A 20,567-nucleotide genomic window follows, 5' to 3' on the forward strand; every position below is an offset into this window, starting at 1 on the left:
ACCCCTTGCGGCTTTTGACGGGGGGCAGAGTGTGATCCATTCAAGGGAATCGGGCCACTTTGCAAGCGCCCCACCACAACCACATTGCAATGCATGGGGGTTGCAGTGCACTAGGGGATCAAGGGGTTAAAGTGGTGTTCCGGCCGAAATTATACTTTTTAAATAAAAATACCCCTATAATACACAAGCTTAATGTATTCTAGTAAAGTTAGTCTGTAAACTAAGGTCTGTTTTGTTAGTTTATAGCAGTAGTTTGTTATTTTATAAACTTACAGCAGGCCGTGGCCATCTTAAGTGTGGGCATCTGAAGCCAGACTGTATTTCTTCCTGGATCTCATCCTTGCAGATCTCGCACATGCTCAGTGCAGCACAAGCAGTGTAATAGGTTTCAGGTCAGGTTTCCATAGCAACAGCAGTGTCAGAGGAAGTTGCTGCCCCTTCCCAAAAGGCATTGCAAACAGGAAATGATGCAATGGGCCACGGCCAGGGAGGAGGAAGTGAAAAATGAATACAGCAGATATACAGTAGGTGCTGAGAAAAAAAAAATATCCAATTTGTTTACAGTGCACAGTTTAGTGAGGGATGCTGAAGAGTTGTAAAAGTGGGTGGAACTCCACTTTAAAGCAGGCCTTCAGGAGGCACTGTAAAAGATTTTATTAGGCCCCTGTCACACTGCCACAACTTAAAAGTCGCACGATTTTAGGGCCGCGATTTTGCCGCGATTTTAGGGAATGCCTGTGTAAATTTGAGGTCTATGGACCTCAACTTGCATGAAAGTCGGATCAGAGTGGTACAGGGACTACTTTGAAGTCAGCACTACTTGAAGTTGCACAGATATGAATGGTTATCATTGGACAACAACTTTTCATGCGACTTTGCAGTCCCAAGTCGCAGGTCAAGTCGCACAAGTGTGAAAGGAGCCTAAAAAAAATAATAAGCATATTGATGAGGAGGAACCAGGGAAAGCAAAACATAAGCAGATTAACCTTTAGCCTTCAGTCATTGATGGGTTGGTTGTGTTTTTTTCTTTCTGACAGGTTTATGTCCAAGAAAGGGCCGGGAAGACTAAAAGCTTGCTGTACATACAGACCAGTATTAAGAAGCTGAAGCCTGCTGGAACAAGGTGATGATCAGGTACAGGATTCAATTCATCGATCGATCGATGTTGGTAACCTCCTCCGCTGAAAACGGTGTTTTACACAAAATGAATTGTCATCATGGGGTTAAATGTCTTGCTAATGCAAATGTCACATGCAGCCTAATGGCCCGTACACACGATCCGAACATCATACAAAAAATACCGCTTTCGAATCGATTGTACGATAATCGGATCGTTAGTACAGAGATTTCGAGAGCCGATCACGACATTTCATCCGATATTATCCGATCGGACAAGCACGAAAATTTTCCACGTACGATACCAGATTGTGCGATTTTCGTTTAACCATATACGTCGATATACGTCGGCACAATGGCAGCGGTGGGCAAATGGGCGTACCTATACGTCCCCTTTAAATGGTGGGGCTAGCGGGCGCGTGCCGCTTACATCATGACCATGCCCGCGGGACCTGCGGACTCGATGTCCGCCGTTCCCCCGGCGATCATGTCATGGAGCCACAGAACGGGAAGATACCTATGTAAACAAGGCATTTCCCCGTTCTGCCTTGTGACATGACAGAAATCTACTGCTTCCTGTCATCGGGAGCGGTGATCGCTGTCATATGAGTGGAAGCCCATCCCCCCCACAATTAGAATCACTCCCTAGGACACACTTAACCCCTTGATCGCCCCCTAGTGTTTAACCCTCTTCCCTGCCAGTGTCATTTACACAGTAATCAAAGATAAGAGGGATTCCCCTAAGTGGACTTTTTAGGCACCTGTGTAAAAATGTACCAAAATATACAAAATAATATAATAATAAACAAATTTTATTTATGAATAAACAGAGTTAAAAAATCGTAACGAAACATTGATTTATCTAAGCAGTTCGTTTCTATCAGCATACAAAATAAAATAAAAACATGAAAAAAACTTCCTCACACCCAATGCGTTTCGGGATATAGTTTAGTCCTTCTTCAGGGGTGCAGAAAAAGGAGGAGTTCATCTAAGATGTAATTGAAATATATGATCAGTAAATTCCCATGAAATGTAGAGACACAGCAATACATGCTTAGGGGGTTATAATAAAACACTTACATAGTATTGAATAATGAGGTAATTATTACAATGCTTCGTTAAATCACATTAAAAGCTTGCAGTCAAAATAGCACCAAATAAATTTGCTGTCTTAAGGCAAAGAGGGCATCAGAGAGATCTGTAAATGTAAGCTGAGTAGTGTTTTATTGTAACACCCTAAGCATGTATTTCTGTGTCTCTACATTTCATGGGAATTTACTAATTATATATTTCAATTACATCTTAGATGAACCCCTCCTTTTTCTGCCTCCCTGAAGAAGGACGAAACTATATCCCGAAACGCGTTGAGTGTGAGGAGGTTTTTTTCATGTTTTTATTTTATTTTGTATGGTGATAGAAATTAACTGCTTAGATAAATCAATGTTTCATTACGATTTTTAAACTCTGTTTATTCATAAATAAAATTTGTTTATTATTATATTATTTTGTGTACATTTTTACACAAGATACTACTAGGTGCCTAAAAAGTCCACTTAGGGGAACTCCTCTTATCTTTGTCTTGAACATTGGATGTGGCACTGTTTCAAATTTAGGTTTGCCATTCGTTTTTTTTTTTTCCTTTACACGGTAATCAGTGCATTTTTATAGCACTGATCGCTGTAAAAATGCCAATGGTCCGAAAACGTGTCAAAATTGTCCAATGTGTCCACCATAATGTCGCAGCCACGATAAAAATCGCAGATTGCCGCCATTACTAGTAAAGAAAAAAATAATAATAAAAAAGCTATAAATCTATCCCCTATTTTGTAGACGCTATAACTTTTGCGCAAACCAATCAATATACGCTCATTGCGATTTTTTTAATCAAAAATATGTAGAAGAATACATACGGCCTAAAATGAGAAAAAATGAGCTTTTTTTTAAAAAAAAATGGGGATATTTATTATAGCAAAAAGTACAAAATATTGTGTGTTTTTTTTCAAAATTGTCGCTATTTTTTTGATTATAGCGCAAAAAATAAAAAACGCAAATACCACCAAAAGAAAGCTCTATTTGTGGGAAAAAAAGAACGTCAATTTTGTTTGGGTGCCACGTCGCATGACTGCGCAATTGTCAGTTAAAGCGACGCAGTGCCGAATCAAAAAAAAAATGGCCTGGTCATTGAGCAGCCAAATCTTCCGGGGGCTGAAGGGGTTAAACTTTGACAATAAAACCTGGAAGCTGATTGGTTACTATGCAGAGCAGTACCAGAGACCTGTGCTCCAGTTTTAGTAAATCCCCCCCCCCCCCAAAGTGTTCTCCCTACGGGAACACAGTGATTATTGCTAGCAGCTATAACAGCCGGGTACATTCAGCCTGCCCACACATGGTTCGAATCTCGTCTGGTTCCTGCTGAACCGCCTATGGCCGGCCTGAGGCCTCATTCACACTGGCATTGGCAAACCTGTGATATAAGAGATAAGGCTACACACACAGGGGAGGTATTAGCCTATCAGTGTCAAAACCTGTTGTTTTTGGCCCCTGGGTGGCACAGGTGCAACGTCCAGCCTCACTGCTAGCAACCTATCAAAATCTATGACAGCCAGAAATATTTGAAACAATTTTCAGTTATCGCCAGTGGCGGTGCATCCATAACGGTGCATGGACGCCGCCCCCTCTCTCCTGCCCCCCCTTTATCACCAATAGATAGATTCATGCATTGCATGAATCTATCCATGGCCAACGCTGCCACCCCCTATTCAGGTGTCCGGCAGAGGACGGGTGGAGAGGACAGGAGAAGACATCGAGGAGTTGTCCCACCGAGACAGATAAGTGCAGACGGTGGGCAGGCGGGGGGCACACTGGTAGCATTTGATATGGCACAGTGGCTGTGTTTGATGGGGCACAGTGGGAGCAATTGGCGGGCACAGTGGCGGCAATTGATGGGCACAGTGGGAGCAATTGGCGGGCACAGTGGCGGCAATTGATGGGCACAGTGGGAGCAACTGATGGGCACAGTGGGAGCAATTGATGGGCACAGTGTCGGCAATTGTTGGGCACAGTGTCGGCAATTGACGGGCACAGTGGGAGCAATTGATGGGCACAGTGGGCGGCACTTGATGGGCACAGTAGCGGCAATTGATGGGCACAGTGGGAGCAATTGATGGGCACAGTGGGAGCAATTGATGGGCACAGTGGCGGCAATTGACGGGCACAGTGGCGGCAATTGATGGGCACAGTGGGAGCAATTGATGGGCACAGTGGCGGCAATTGATGGGCACAGTGGGAGCAATTGACGGGCACAGTGGCGGCAATTGATGGGCACAGTGGGAGCAATTGATGGGCACAGTGGGAGCAATTGATGGGCACAGTAGAGGCAATTGATGGGTACAGTGGCGGCAATTGATGGCACAGTGGCTGTGATTGATGGTACAGTGAGGCTGATTGATGTTTTTATTTTTCAGAATTTTTCAGTTTGTTTGTGCCCCCCCCAAAAAATTTTGAGCACCAGCCGCCACTGGTTATCGCAGCTTATTGGTGTGAACTACACCTATTGAAATCACGGTTCTTTGCTGTGTCTGTACGTTGTATATGTGTTGGGCAATGCTCCCCAATGCAGCATGACCGCAGTGGCGTGAAGCAGCCTTGAACCTGCCTGCCTTTTTTTCAGCGCAACGTGTGTGAACGCATTGCAGCACATCACAACTAGGGAAGAGCTTGGGTGTGTTAACTGCTTGCCATCCCCTAGCAGTATATTTACTGCTGGTCGGCAGCTCCCCCAGGCACCGCAACGTATGAACTTCCTGGTTTGGAGGCGGACATGCACGTGACCCCTGCTGATCTGTGCTGCGATTGGACACAGCATGTGTTTATCAGCAGGTTACAGCCAAGGATTTTGGCTGTATACCTGCTGATTGCATACCTCCCAACATTTTGAGATGGGAATGAGGGACACCTACTAACAAATGTATGTAGGTATAGGACGCGCCCCCTGCCACGCCCCCTTAAAGGGGAAATAACAAAAAAAAGGTTAATTAAATCCACAAGTGCTTTCTTTACCACTACTATTCCTTTATATTGGCTTTTAACATTGAAAAATGCAGCAATTTAGAATTTGGATGAAAGGTTTAGCACTGGGAAACACTTTTTGAAAGATAAAAAGTGCATTTTATATACATCTATATAGATCAGACCAAAATGAGGGACAAATGATTAGGAAAGAGGGACAGAGGGACATTGCTCCAAATCAGGGACAGTCCCTCGAAATCAGGGACAGTTGGGAGCTATGGGATTGGCTGTGGCCAATCACAGCATAGAGATCTGCGTGTTGGTAAACACAACACAGATTCTGGCTGGATTTCTCCTTGCTATTAATTACTGTTCAGAACTGAAAGCAAGGAGAGACTCAGCCAGATCTGTAAGTAAAAGCAGCACACATATCTCTTGTTATACACAGTTAACCCTTTGATTGCCCTCCTGATCACTCAGTCAGTGTCTTTAGTACAGTGTCAGTGTACAGTATTATCATTGATCGCTGTATCAGTGTCACTAGCGACGTCAGTGTCAATCAGTCAATTAGCGCTTGTTCACACTGATGCAGCTTTGAAATCGTGCTGAAGTAGTAGTACTTCAGCGCCATTTCAAAGCCGCAGATCAGTGCGATTTGCACGGCTGTTTTCACTGCGACTTCATTTACCAGTGGTCTATGCAAGTCGCAATAAAATGCAGAAACCTTTTTCATAATCGCTGCGAGATATGAACGTTTCCATTGCCGGCAATGGGGTGTGGCTTGTCAAGCGGTTTGGAACTGTCAAATCGCATGACAAATCGCAACCAGTGTGCCTACCAGCCAGTGTCTGTTAGCGCCAGATTGGCAGCCACACTATCACAGCCACGCTATAAGTTGCTGATCACCTCCATTACTAGTATAGAATCTTTTACAGATCAGAATATTAGCCCTGGTTCACATGCGATGTGGCATGTCAAATCGCATGTCAAATTGGCGGCAATTGCAGTGTCCGATGCCCAAAAGTAGTTTCTGTACTACTTTTGGCGATTTGGGGGGGGGTGCGATTTCCATTGACATCTGTGCAGGAAACCAGCACTGATGTCTCTGAAATCGCCCCTGAAGTCGGGGCTGACATGCGGGAATGAAATTGTGCGAGTTCAGCAGTCAGTGTGAACCTGGGCTTAGATCACAATCAGGACTATGTGTCCCCAATAGTATAGCGTCCCTAAAAATGCAGTCTGGTTTTTTACTAAAGACATGTAGCAGAATGCATTTTGGCCTACATTTATGGAGAAATTCAATTTTATTGGATATTTTTTATAACTGAAAGTGGAAAATATTGTTGTTTTTTTTTTCAAAATTTTCTGTATTTTTTTTTTTTTCAAAATTTTCTGTATTTTTTTTTTTTTTTTGTCTATATAATGAAAGATAAAAAAAACGCAGAGGTGATCACAGACCACCAAAAGAAAGCTCTATTTGTAGGGGAAAAAAATTAAATAAATTAAATTTGCATACAATGTTGCATGACCGCGCAATTGCCTGTCATTAAGGGGGGGGTAAAACCTTCCAGAGTGAAAACAGTCTTCTGAAGTTTCCTTTAGGCTCCATGCACACTGAAGCTCATAAACGGCCGTTTTTGGGAGTTTGGGCGTTTTCTTAATAACAGCCCAAACACTCCCCTCTATGTTATCCTATGTGTCCATGCACACATGGAATGTTTTTAGATGTTTATCAGCAGTGGAGTTTATGGGCTGTCTTCTGAACGCCATAAAATCGCATTCAGGAGTCGCTTTTTCTGACCACAAAAAACACCAAACGCTCATAAATACCGATAAGCGCTCAAAAACGTCGGCTCACCAGCGGTTTTTAACGTTTTTGATCCATTGAAAAAAAAAACGCTAAAAAACGCTGCCGCGGAAGAACGCTACTGCAAAAACATTGAAAAACGTTGAAAGACTCACTGCAAAGCTACTGGCGTTTTTATAGCATTATTTTAATGTGCATGGAGGCTAAGCCCTGGTTCACACTGAGCTGCGGGAATAAAACCCGCATGTCAGTCCCGATTTCGGCGGCGATTTCACAGACATCTGTGCGGGTTTCTGCACAGATGTCAATGGAAATCGCAAAAAGTAGTACAAAAACTACTTTTTTAAATCAGTTCGGCGCCGCAAATGCAGCGTCATACCGATTAGGACGGTGCCATTGCCACCGATTTGACATGTCAAATCGCATGTCAAAATGCATCAATGTGAACCAGGGCTAAGGCCTGTTTTTACACAGCTGCTGTTAGGGGCATTTGACATTTTTTTTTAACTGCCTCTAAACGCCCCTACGTGTTAGCCTGTGTGTCCATGCACACATAAACTGTCAGAGGCGTTGGGGGCAGTAGAAAAAAAAAAAATGACAGCCTGCGCGTCCAGGAGCTGTAAAAATGAAAAAAAAAAAAGCCAAAAAAATGCGGCTAAATGCGTCAAGCTTGACGTTTTTAGGCATTTTTATATTATAGTGTTTTTAATGAAAAAACGTTAACGCCAAAAACGTGGGAAAAACATGCAATACCACTAATGTAAAAACATGGCTAAACTTTTTTTTTTTTTTTCAACTGCAGTAAACTTTATTTGTAAGGGCTCATGCACACAGGACCTTTTAAAAATGCCAGTGCTAAAAACGCCCGTTTTTTTCAAGTTTATTTACAGAACGTTTTAAAAATGGCAGCGCTAAAAACGCCAGTTTTTTCACGTTTATCGCACTCTGCTATACTTTTTTTTTTTTTTTTTTAACCGCAGTAAACTTTATTTGTAAGGGCTCATGCACACAGGACATTTTAAAAATGCCAGCGCTAAAAATGCCCGTTTTTTTCACGTTTATTATTCTATAATAATAAACGTGAAAAAACTGGCGTTTTTAGCGCTGCCATTTTTAAAACGTTCTGTAAATAAACTTGAAAAAAACGGGCATTTTTAGCGCTGGCATTTTTAAAATGTCCTGTGTGCATGAGCCCTTACAAATAAAGTTTACTGCGGTTAAAAAAAAAAAAAAGTATAGCAGAGTGCGATAAACGCACACATTGCAGTGTGACTGGACCAACGTAGGAGAAAATGATCTGGGAAGTATAACCTTTGTTTGTAATTCGGGGGAAGTAGGTCTGGTTCACATCTAGGCATTTTTAGTGCTTTTTTGCATTTTGTAGATTTGTACTACAGTCCATTTAACATGGTTTCCTATGGAACACATTCTGTAGTGCAAATCTGCAATAAGCACTAAAAATGCATAGGTGTGAATCAGGCCTAATAAAGGGTTAAGGAGCAGAGGCAGCACATAGGGATGAGAGCACATAGGGATGAGAGCACATAGGGATCAGAGCACACATAGGGATCAGAGCACACATAGGGATCAGAGCACACATAGGGATCAGAGCACACATAGGGATCAGAGCACACATAGGGATCAGACTAAACAGCAAAGATCAGGGACCACAATGCTTTGCAGGAAGGACCAGAACCACCAAACTACTCTTCCCACAATGCTTTGCGGCGGCTCCTCCCTCTGGCTGACTGTGCCTCTTCATCCATCTGCACACAGCATTGGGTATCGCAGGGCTCTCTATGCTCCCCTCCTCCTCCTCTCCTCTGCTGGGGGTTTCCCCCCTTTAAGTCACGTCTTTCCTCCTCCTGATTTCGCTCCTTGTATTGGTGTTGGGGGTTTTGTGGCTCCATTTCCCCCTCCACTGCCCCCTTTCCCTCCTTTTCCCTCCCTGGGCTGTCATTGTATGTAGTCTGATCTCTTCTCCCTTTTTCCTGCCATTCTGTATCCCCTTCCCCCTCCCCCCATCCTTCCTATACCTGCCTGGACCCCTGAAGACAAGCTGCTCCTGGAACTGGACCCCACCTTCCGCGCTGGATGGTCACCCCATTTATCCAGTTAGTAATGGGTTAATCCTTGCTGTTGGGTTCTGACTGTTATGTCATCATTATGGGGAGGAGAGGAGAGGAGAGGAGGGAAGAAGAGGACAGGTATGGGGGGGGGGAGTTCAAGAGAACTACAGGAAACTTCCATGATTGGGGCGGGGGGGTGTGGGTCGTGAGTCTGGGGGGGTTTCAGATTGGTTATGTCTACATCTGATCAGGACACCCAGCTGAGAATAGACAGGTCCCCTGTTGAGGGACTACAAGAGCCAGCATACAGTGTTGAGGAACTATAGGAACGAACGTGCCCTCTTTACTACTAGAACCAGTGTGCCCTGTTGAGGAACTACAAGAACCAGCATGCAGTATTGTGAATCTACAAGAACCAGTGTACCCTGTTAAGGAACCACAAGAACCAATGTACCCTGTTGAGGAACTACATGAGCCAGCCTGCAGGGTTATGAAACTACAAAAACCAGTGTGCCTTGCTGAGGAACTACAAAGGCCAGTGTGCAGTTTTAAGGAATGGTATGAGCCAGCTTGCACGGTTGAGGAACTACAACAGCCAGCATGCATTGTTCTACAAGAGCCAGCACTCCCCTGTTGAGGAGGAACTACATAAACCATCGTGCGGTGTTGAACTACAAATGGCAGCAGTGCTGTTTATAAGACCTGCAGGAGCCAGTGTTTCCTTCTGAGGAACTACAAGATCCAGCATGCACTGTTGAGAAAATACATGGTCTGATGTGCCCGGCTGAGGAACTACAAGAGCCAGCATGTTCTCATGACGTATTTGGGTCAGTGTGCCTTGCTGAGAGTAAGAACCCATAAACGACAAAACTCAAAGTTTCTTGCTTGGGGACTACAAGAGCTGGCACACAGTGTATCCTTTTTTGAGAAACTACAAGAGCTGGCACACAGTGTATCCTTTTTTGAGAAACTACAAGAGCTGGCACACAGTGTATCCTTTTTTGAGAAACTACAAGAGCTGGCACACAGTGTATCCTTTTTTGAGAAACTACAAGAGCTGGCACACAGTGTATCCTTTTTTGAGAAACTACAAGAGCTGGCACACAGTGTATCCTTTTGAGGAACTACAAGAGCCAGCATGCAGCACTATGTATTCTTTTGATGAACTACAAGAGCCAGCATGCAGCACTATGTATCCCTTTGAGGAACTACAAGAGCAGACATTCACTGTGTATCCCTTTGAGGAACTACAAGAGCCGACATTCACTGTGTATCCCTTTGAGGAACTACAAGAGCCGGCATGCACTGTGTATCCTTTTGAGGAACTACAAGAGCCGGCATGCACTGTGTATCCCTTTGAGGAACTACAAGAGCCGGCATGCACTGTGTATCCTTTTGAGGAACTACAAGAGCCGGCATGCACTGTGTATCCTTTTGAGGAACTACAAGAGCCGGCATGCACTGTGTATCCTTTTGAGGAACTACAAGAGCCGGCATGCACTGTGTATCCTTTTGAGGAACAACAAGACTCAGCATGAAATGTTAAGCAAGTGCAAGAGTAGTTTTTCCCTGCCAGGTGATGACTACATGCCTCATGCCTTGTTGAGGATCCATAAGCACTAGCATGTCCTTGTTGAAGAACTACAAAAACCAGAGTACCTTGCTTGGGGCATGTCAAGAGCCAGCAGACCGTGCAATATAACTATAGTGGGCCCTCGAGGAACTACAAAAGCCAGCATGCTTCTGTCACGTATTTGGGGCAGAGCGCCCTGCTGAGGATCTACATATGTGAGCGCACCTTGCTTTGGGACTACAAGGAGCAGCGTGCCCCGCTAAGCAGCAACCTGGACCTGCATGTCATGTCCAGCAACTACATAGGCGGTGTACCCCGCTGAAGAACTACAAGGGCCAGCATGCCCTGATGCAACAGTATTTCAGCCGACATGCCCAGCTGGAGAACTAGAAAAGCCATTGCACCTTGCTTGGGAACTACAAGAGCCAGCATACCATTCAATGTATCTACAGCATTCCCTGATGAGGAACTTCATGACCCAGTGTGCCCTGGCAGAACATCTGTCCACATTCTTCAACGCTGAGCTGCTGGTACAGTGTAGCTCCTCTGGTACTTGTAGTTCCTCTTTATCTGTCATGGCACTGTTGGCAGTCGGAGGCCCTGGGTTGGTCATCTCTGGCAGGGGAAGGGACAGTGACTCATCTGGGTCCAGGTTTCTGCCCCTGGGCACAGACAGAGGCAGCTGTCAGATTATGGGGGTGGGGGGGAGGGGGGAGGAAGTGGATGGAGGGGAGATGATGTACACAGGGAGGAGAGGGAAGGGGGGGGGGGGGGATGATCGGTGTCAGTGTAGAGCACGGTGTCACCCTCTCCAGCCACACATCACTGTAGGAGTCTACAATGTATCAGGGGCTGGATCATCATTGCCTCCAATCCTCTCTCTTCTCTCATCCCAGGCATCGCTGAACCGCAGCAGGAAGAAGCAGACGCCTGGCCGGGACCCTCTGTCTTCAGGTTAGTCATGGGGGCCGCAGGACCGGGTATGACTGCTGCGTATCTGTAAATTCTATCATCTTATATGATGGAGGGAGAGGGGGGGTATATAATAGAGGGGGGAGGGGCACACCAGATGGCATGCAACAGAAACCCGCCATGGTGCTATGTTTAGGATCTGAAAACCAGAAATGACGTTTTCCTGACAGTTCTGTTTATGTGAGCATTTTTATTTACATTGTTTCTGTTTTCTTAACTATAGAATAATGCCATCTATATATAGATTAGTACATCCTGCTGTATACAGATTGATCGATGCAGATGTGTGTGTCGTCCTATTACATCCAATTGTACGAGCAAACCTGTAGATCAGTCATCTCCAGACTGCAGCCCGGGGGCCGCATGTGGCCCTTTGCTTGCCTTTATCAGGACGTTGGGCCACCATTCCATCTACTGACACCAACGATGGGGCACTATTTCATCAACTGACCCCAATAATGGGCACCATTTCATCAACTGACCCCAATAATGGGCACTAGTTCCCCTATGTACTGACACCAACGATGGGGCACTATTTCATCAACTGACACCAATAATGGGCACTAGTTCCCCTATGTACTGATACCAACGATGGGGCACTATTTCATCAACTGACCCCAATAATGGGCACTAGTTCCCCTATGTACTGATACCAACGATGGGGCACTATTTCATCAACTGACCCCAATAATGGGCACTAGTTCCCCTATGTACTGACACCAACGATGGGGCACTATTTCATCAACTGACCCCAATAATGGGCACCATTTCATCAACTGACCCCAATAATGGGCACTAGTTCCCCTATGTACTGACACCAACGATGGGGCACTATTTCACCAACTGACACCAATAATGAGCACTAATCCCCCTATGCACTGACACAAACGATGGGGCACTATTTCATCAACTGACCCCAATAATGGGCACTAGTTCCCCTATGTACTGACACCAACGATGGGGCACTATTTCATCAACTGACCCCAATAATGGGCACCATTTCATCAACTGACCCCAATAATGGGCACTAGTTCCCCTATGTACTGACACAAACGATGGGGCACTATTTCATCAACTGACCCCAATAATGGGCACTAGTTCCCCTATGTACTGATACCAATGATGGGGCACTATTTCACCAACTGACACCAATGATGGGGGACCGTGCCCCCAAATGACGGCAGTGATTCGTCTTCCATTGATAACAATGAGGCACCAGTTCTCACATTAAAAGAAAAAAATGATGGGGCGCTGATGTTTGGGCATTTTCTACTCCGACTGGTCAGTCTACCCCCTAAATTCTGGAGGACAGTAAACTGGCCCTTTGCTTAGAAACATTGGAGACCCCTGGTGTAGATACAGTGGTCTCTGTTGTGTTACTGTGTGTGTGTATTTGTATATATTACAACAAATGGATACAAGTATCTGTGTATTGATAGTCTATGTGTGTGTGTGTGTGTGTGTGTGTGTGTGTGTGTGTGTGTGTGTGTGTGTGTGTGTATATGTATATATATATATATATATATATATATATATATATATTATGCACTGATGCTGTTTTTTTATCGGCGAGTATGAGTACTGATACTTTGCGGTGCAATTTGCATCCATACAAAATGAATGGGTGCAAATCGTACTGCACAGAATCACGTGCAATTTGAACAGGAATGCGGTGCGATTCCTGTCCCTATTGCATGTGGTTTCCCAGGCTTCTCATAGTGATTTTAAACCTGGGTTCACACAGGAGCAGTGTGGGAAACCGCATGCAATTCGGACAGGAATCTCACCGCATTACTGTTCAAATCGCATTCGATTCTTTGCAGTGTGGTTTGGGGCCATTCATTTTGTATGGACACAAATCGCAGCCCAAAGTATCGGTATCGGGAGCCTTTTCAGGAGTACAAGTATTCCTGAAAATACTTGGTACCAGCGCATCCCTAATAAGTGTGTGAATCTATACATAGATATGGTATAGATGTTTTGTTTTCTTATTTGTTGCATGACTGTGCATTGATTGCTATATACACCATTCAGCGTGTGAATGTAGTGGATCTGTGTGTAAGATCACGAGTTGGGCGCTCCTTCGGTCAAGCCGTAATAAACCCAAAAGTAAACATTGATTATATTGCAGCTTACCAATTCCTAGATGTGAAGGCTGCATGTGTTTCCTTTCTTAGGCTTTATTTGTTCTATTTTCATTTGGTGATCTGGCCAGCAAATCCTGTTTTTTTTACAAGCTCTCCAGCTGAATATATCAGTTTACAAACCACTCAACACTGTCGGGTGATTAAAATGATCGGCTTTTATTTGTTCATGCAAAACCTTTATCCCAAAAGGAAAAATAGTGATTGCTGCAACTGATTATAAAGTGGGAGCTGGAGTTTGGCTTCAGTTTGCTAGTGTATTTAAATCTGTTACATTTAACACTCGTACACCTATCATACAACACTAATACATTTAACACTCCCCTCCCCCCAGACTGGCAATGCTGCTGTGCCTCCTGTGCTCATTCATACAGAGTTGCATCTCGCTAATACAGGAGATGTGTTACTGGCCAGATCATCAGGTAAAAACAGAGGAGAAAGAAAGCCTAAAAAAAAAACAAAACCAGTGCAGCCACCACATCTAATGATTGGTAAGCTGTAAATATATTCAATTTTTGGTTTTGGGTTTAATACTGTACTCGACTCTCCACTGCTCTATGGCGGGGTTGCATAGACATTGAACACTTAGGCCCCATACACACTATTAGATTTTCTGCAGATTTTTGTCTTCGGATTTACCAAAACCATGTAGTGCAAGGGCTGCCTGATTCCATACAAATTGAAACTCTTAAGGTTTGACCTCATATTATATGGTTTTGGTAAATCTGAAGACAAAAATCTACAGAAAATCTTATGGTGTGTATGAGGATTTATGCTGGGTTCACATGTATGTAGCTGCGGTTTCAGCACGGGAGTCTGGTGCGGTTCTGTTCATTTGAACTGGACTGAAAAACGCACAGGACTCTTTTTAAAATTTGAACTGGGCCTCCCTGCACATGTGTAAACCGTCTGCATTGAGAAGGCTGCCGGTTCACATGGTATGCGAATGGGATGCAGTTCAAAACGCATCGAATTTGCATATATGTGAACGGATCCTTAGAGGTGGACAGGGTCACCCACCCTGTATGCAAGCCATCGGTGTCCAGGCTCATTCAGAGACACTGATCGCATGTAACTACTCATGTGATTAGTTGAAATGCGATTTGGCGCTGGCCATTGATTTGCACCCAATAAACACCTGTTCCCCTCGGACCTTTAAGCTGGCCATACACTTAAAGATTTCTCTTGTTCAGCCTTCCATTGATTCCTCCATACATGCTAAATGCTGTGGATAGAGGAATCTCCCGGTATTGTATTCTGACAGCTGTCACCCCCGACTGTCAGAACGCCCAAACAGCTGCAGCTGATTGGCTGGCTGCAATCTTTTCTCAGCCAACTTTTTTTTTTTCTTCTGCACAGCTCCTTAGATTTCTTAATTGAAGTTTGTTGAATCGGGTGGTGTCAGCAGGGTCACCCGTGGTTTGACTTTTGGCCAATTCAGAAGAATCAGACAAAATTTGAGCTGTGTATGGTAAGCTTTAGACTGCATACTATTACTTGGTTTTACTAGGTTTTATAAATAACTTTTTTCTGTTTAGAATTGTTTGAGGGGGCCGGTGAGGACATGCGTACTTAATCAACATGTTGTCGCCCCCTGAAGGGTGCAGTGGTGGCATACACAGATCTCCTTTAAACTGCAGCCGCAAGTGACAAGTGCATCTGTAGCTCAAAGGGTGGCATCACGGTGAGGAGCACTTTCTGCATCTAATCCTAAATGTGTGCAGTGAGTGCACAGCGGGCCCCTGTGTGCAATGCACATACACACTGCATACGTTGGGACACACCAGTGGACTATCTTATCAAGAGTGGTCATACACTGCTCAGTCTTGTCCCTGATCTGACAACCTGACACAACCCTCTGGCGAGGGTCAGAATGAATGAGGCAACCCCAGGAGGTGATAATGACCATTTCTCATCTTCGATAGCTCAATATCTCAGATATTTCCCAGCAGGTTGGTAAATCTCACTTCTCACAGATGGCAGGGAAGCACTTTGCCGTATGGTGGTTACCAAGACTCCCATTACCTCCAGGTACAGTGGCGGACGAAGTCTCCAAAGGGCCTCTCTGCAAGAACAATTTTTGGACCCCCTCCCCAGCACAAATATTAATTTACAAGCTATATAAAGCATAGCCATTGCAATATCTTGAGCTCTTTCATGGGTCGTAATATGTAATTGGGGGTCAGAAGTTGAAGCCTCCCTTTACGTCAGTCCAAGGGTGTCAGTAGGATATGGTGGAGGCATCCTACACATCTGTGTCAGTCAGGTAGGAATTACTGCTTATCACCAAATTACAAACCTGAAGCATGATTAGGACACCAAGAAGAATGACTTCTGTTTATTACAGGGGTCTCCAAACGTTTAAAACAAAGGGACAGTTTATTGTCCTTCAGACTTTAGGAGGGCCGGAGTGTGGCCAGCAGGGGCAGAAATGTCATGGGCCTGGCATCAGTGAGAATAAATATGGCCTTAGGGTTGGTGGTCAAAGAGTAGGAGTATTGCCCATATTAGGAGAAGCAGTAGTATCCTGTCATTGGTATCGCTGGAAGAAACCGTGCAGCATTGTTGGTGTCAGTGGGAGGAATAGTGCCCCAAGGGCCAGATAAAGGCTATCAAAGAGCCGCATCTGCCCCTTGGGCCACAGTTTGGAGACCCCTGGTTTATTATCTGCCCAAGAAGTCAACAAGGCAGGTTCCTAGTACACATGTCATTCACAGCTACTACAAATGGGACCCGAAAGTCCTGCAAGGCCCTTGTGCAGCTACATGGTTTGCCCAAATAATCTGTCCATTGATCTGGGCGGCTGCCTTGCTGCCCGTCTCCCTGGGCGGCTGCCTTGCTGCCCGTCTCCCTGGGCGGCTGCCTTGCTGCCCGTCTCCCTGGGCGGCTGCCTTGCTGCCCGTCTCCCTGGGCGGCTGCCTTGCTGCCCGTCTCCCTGGGCGGCTGCCTTGCTGCCCGTCTCCCTGGGCGGCTGCCTTGCTGCCCGTCTTCCTGGGCGGCTGCCTTGCTGCCCGTCTCCCTGGGCGGCTGCCTTGCTGCCCGTCTCCCTGGGCGGCTGCCTTGCTGCCCGTCTCCCTGGGGGGCTGCCTTGCTGCCCGTCTCCCTGGGGGGCTGCCTTGCTGCCCGTCTCCCTGGGGGGCTGCCTTGCTGCCCGTCTCCCTGGGCGGCTGCCTTGCTGCCCGTCTCCCTGGGCGGCTGCCTTGCTGCCCGTCTCCCTGGGCGGCTGCCTTGCTGCCCGTCTCCCTGGGCGGCTGCCTTGCTGCCCGTCTCCCTGGGCGGCTGCCTTGCTGCCCGTCTCCCTGGGCGGCTGCCTTGCTGCCCGTCTCCCTGGGCGGCTGCCTTGCTGCCCGTCTCCCTGGGCGGCTGCCTTGCTGCCCGTCTCTCTGGGCGGCTGCCTTGCTGCCCGTCTCTCTAGGCACAGGCTCTGGCTGCCCGCCTCGCTGGGCACAGGCTTTGGCCACCAACTGTCCATGTGTACCAGCATTTACCTATGTATTCAGTGTATCCTTATGTGTTTACATATTTGTATGTGTGTGTTGCATGCAATGGTTAAGTTTCTAGCTTCTGTTTATGGGAAAAATAGTTTTGTGACGTGTCTGGAATGGTCAGCTGTTGTGGAATGTGAGCAGTGCCGCTTTGCAAAGTCTTCCTTCACTTAATCGAATATAAGTAAGTTAGTAGGGCAAAGAGCAAAGCGCCCTCATCTAGAGCGACCGATGATCGATTTGTCTTTCATTGTCTCGAGCGTTCCAGGCTGATGAAAGCCGTCATCAGAATGCAGGGTGGGCTGCACGCCATTTCTATGTGCACCATGTTATTAAATAGTGTGGATACTGCTGTGCCTAAATACACTGCCGCCTATAGACCCCAGAAATTTCCATCTCCAAGATATTTTTATAAATCATAAGCGATCTTCTCAATCTGTTGAATGCAGTCTTGTAATGTGGCAATGTCAGCATCTTAATGAACCTGCTTTATATATAAAGAAGTCACGTTGTGTCTCTGTAAGGCGGCGTTGTGCAGGAATGTTCATGGCAGACCTTATTTTGTGAAAACTGCGTAAACCCGTAATGTGAGGTTTCCAGCCGTTTATAGGCATTGTAATAAAAATGAAACAGATGTTTGTTTATAAAAACGGTAAATTACTTGGTATGGAAATCAGATTGAAGAGTTCATTATGATTCTGATTTCAGTTGCAGCGTTTATTGCAGCAGTTTAGGCCTAAAGATATATCTCCTTCATGTAACCCATTCATGTAAAACAGCCTTTCTCAACCAGGGTTCCTCCAGAGGTTTCTAGGGGTTCCTTGAGCAATTTCCATCTCTAAGATAAGTAACCACTGATACCAATGATTGTTCTAGCCATCTGTAAGGGAGCATTCTCCTTATTGACCACCAATGTAAGGTACATTCTTCCCATTAACCACCTGTATATCTCTATTCATCACCAATGTAAGGTGCATTCCTTCTACTGGTCATAAATATAAAGGGAAACCTGTCCACTGACCACCAATGTAATTTGCTTTCTTTCCACTGATCACTAGTATAAAGGGGGACTTCTCCATTGACCACCAAAGTAAGGTACTTTCCTCCCACTAACCGCCAGTATAAAGGGGAAATTCTCCACTGACCACCAAAATAAGATGCGTTTGCCCCAATGAATACCAGTATAAAGGGGAACGTCTTCACTGACTACTAATGTAAGGTGCTTTTTTCCCACTGACCACCAGTGTAAAGGGGAACTTCTATACTCAACACCAATAAAAGGTGCATTCTTTCCACTGACCAAGTATAAAAGGAACTTCTCCACTGGCCACCAATGTAAGGTGCTTTCTTCTCAATGACCACCAGTATAAAGGGGAACTTCTCCACTGCCCAACAGTAAGAGATGCATTCCTTCCACTGACCTCCAGTATAAAGGGGAACTTCTCCAGTGGCCACCAATGTAATTTTGCTTCTTTCCATTGATCGCCAGTATAAAGGGGAATTTCTCCACTGACCAGCAATATAAGATGCATTCCTTCCACCGACCACCAGTATAAAGGGGATCTTCTCCACTTACCACCAATATAAGGTGCATTCTTCCCAATGACCACCAGTATAAAGGGAACTTCTCTACTGATCACTGGTATAAGGTGCATTCCTTCCACTGACCACTAGTATAAAGGGGAACTTCTCCACTGATTGCCAGTGTAAATTGCATTCCTTTCACTGACACCCGGTATAAAGAGCAAATTTCTTCACTGGCCACCAATGTCAGGTGCATTCTTCCCACAGACCGCCAGTATAAAGAGGAACTTCTCCAATGATCACCAATGTAAGGTGCATTCTTCCCAATGATCACCAGTATAAAGGGGAACTTCTCCATTAATTATAAGTGTATATTGCATTTCTTTGACTCACCACCGGTATAAGGGTTAACTTCACTGGCCAACAATGTAAGGTGCTGTCCACCAGTATAAAGGGTGGAGTTCTCAACTGACCATCAATGTATGAGGTCACTTTTCCCCTGAACTCGAAGGAGCATGACAATTTTCACTGTCTGTTTTTCTTTTCTGGCTATTATTCTTATTTGTTGCGTATTATATTTAATTTTTACTAATACAGGGGGTCCCCTACTTACAAACATCCGACTTACAAACGACTCCTACTTACAAACGGAGGGAGACAACAGGAAGTGAGAGGAAATCTACCCCTAGGAAGGGAAATTCACTCCTGTAAGAGTTAATATGGGAAAAAGGTGTCTCCACTGATGCTTTATCACCTATCCTTATTTCCCTAATAACCCCAAATTTTCAAAATCCAATTGTCATTGGGACAGAAAGTGAGGTGAAATCTTCTGAACAGGGGCACAGACAGCAAAAAAAATGTTACAGGGGTGATAACCCTTCCCTATGTTATCTACAAAACTTAAAAATAGATTTTTTGGCTGGAGCTACACTTAAAAAATGTACCTGTTCCGACTTACAAACAGATTCAACTTAAGAACAAACCTACAGTCCCTATCTTGTTTGTAACCCGGGGACCCCCTGTAATGTTATTGTTGTATAGAGAGGTTTTTGGTGTAAGGCCCCTTTCACACTGTCGGACCATTCAGGTCCGCCAACAAAACTGACAGGCTAGTCTATGGAGCGACGGATGTCAGCGGTGACATGTCCGCTGACATCCGACCCGGTCCGATCCGCTAAAATGCCCCTACATTTGCATCCCTCCCTATTGGATCAGGTGAGATCTGATGAAAACGGACATGCTGTCCGTTTCCGTCTGATCTCTCCATAGTAACCAGCGGCACTCGACAAGCCCCTCCCCGCTCAGTGAGCAGACAGGGACCTGTCATCCGCCGGGCTCAGCAGAGATCAACGGAGAGATCTCCCGCTTAGCTGGCGGACAGAGGCGGACTCCGTGGCAGCGGATCCACCTCGTGAGAATGAAGCCTAAAACATACTATGTTCCATATTCCTTATAACTTCAGCTGCTCATACCTCTGGATCTACTGATAGGTTTGATACGTGGTTTTCATTCAAATTAAAATTTCAAGTCCATTGAGGGATGAAAGAATAGCAAGATATTTAAACTTTAGTCATTTTTTTTCTTGTAGTCCATTGAGGGACATGGAAATTTAATTATTAGATGTGTGGGCTATACTGTATATACAGTATCTCACAAAAGTGAGTACACCCCTCACATTTTTGTAAATATTTTATTACATCTTTTCATGTGACAACACTGAAGAAATGACACTTTGCTACAATGTAAAGTAGTGAGTGTACAGCTTGTATAACAGTGTAAATTCTCTGTCCCCTCAAAATAACTCAACACACAGCCATTAATGTCTAAACCGCTGGCAACAAAAGTGAGTACACCCCTAAGTGAAAATGT

The 20,567-nt window shown here is 45.1% G+C and overlaps 1 protein-coding gene across 3 annotated transcripts in view; it reads left to right on the forward strand.

Annotated features, from left to right (window-relative positions):
• Positions 1-1,116: 1,116 nt before the first annotated feature.
• Positions 1,117-20,567, forward strand: part of AGPAT1 (1-acylglycerol-3-phosphate O-acyltransferase 1) — a gene marked incomplete in the record, with an annotated part of 78,919 nt that continues 59,468 nt past the window's right edge. The window contains 2 exon segments of one of the 3 annotated variants that reach the window (XM_073598397.1): positions 1,117-1,134; positions 11,470-11,527. 3 annotated transcript variants of the gene reach the window in all.

This window comes from Aquarana catesbeiana, linkage group LG09 (genome assembly GCF_042186555.1).
Source record: "Aquarana catesbeiana isolate 2022-GZ linkage group LG09, ASM4218655v1, whole genome shotgun sequence".
Taxonomy (NCBI): Eukaryota; Metazoa; Chordata; class Amphibia; order Anura; family Ranidae; genus Aquarana; species Aquarana catesbeiana.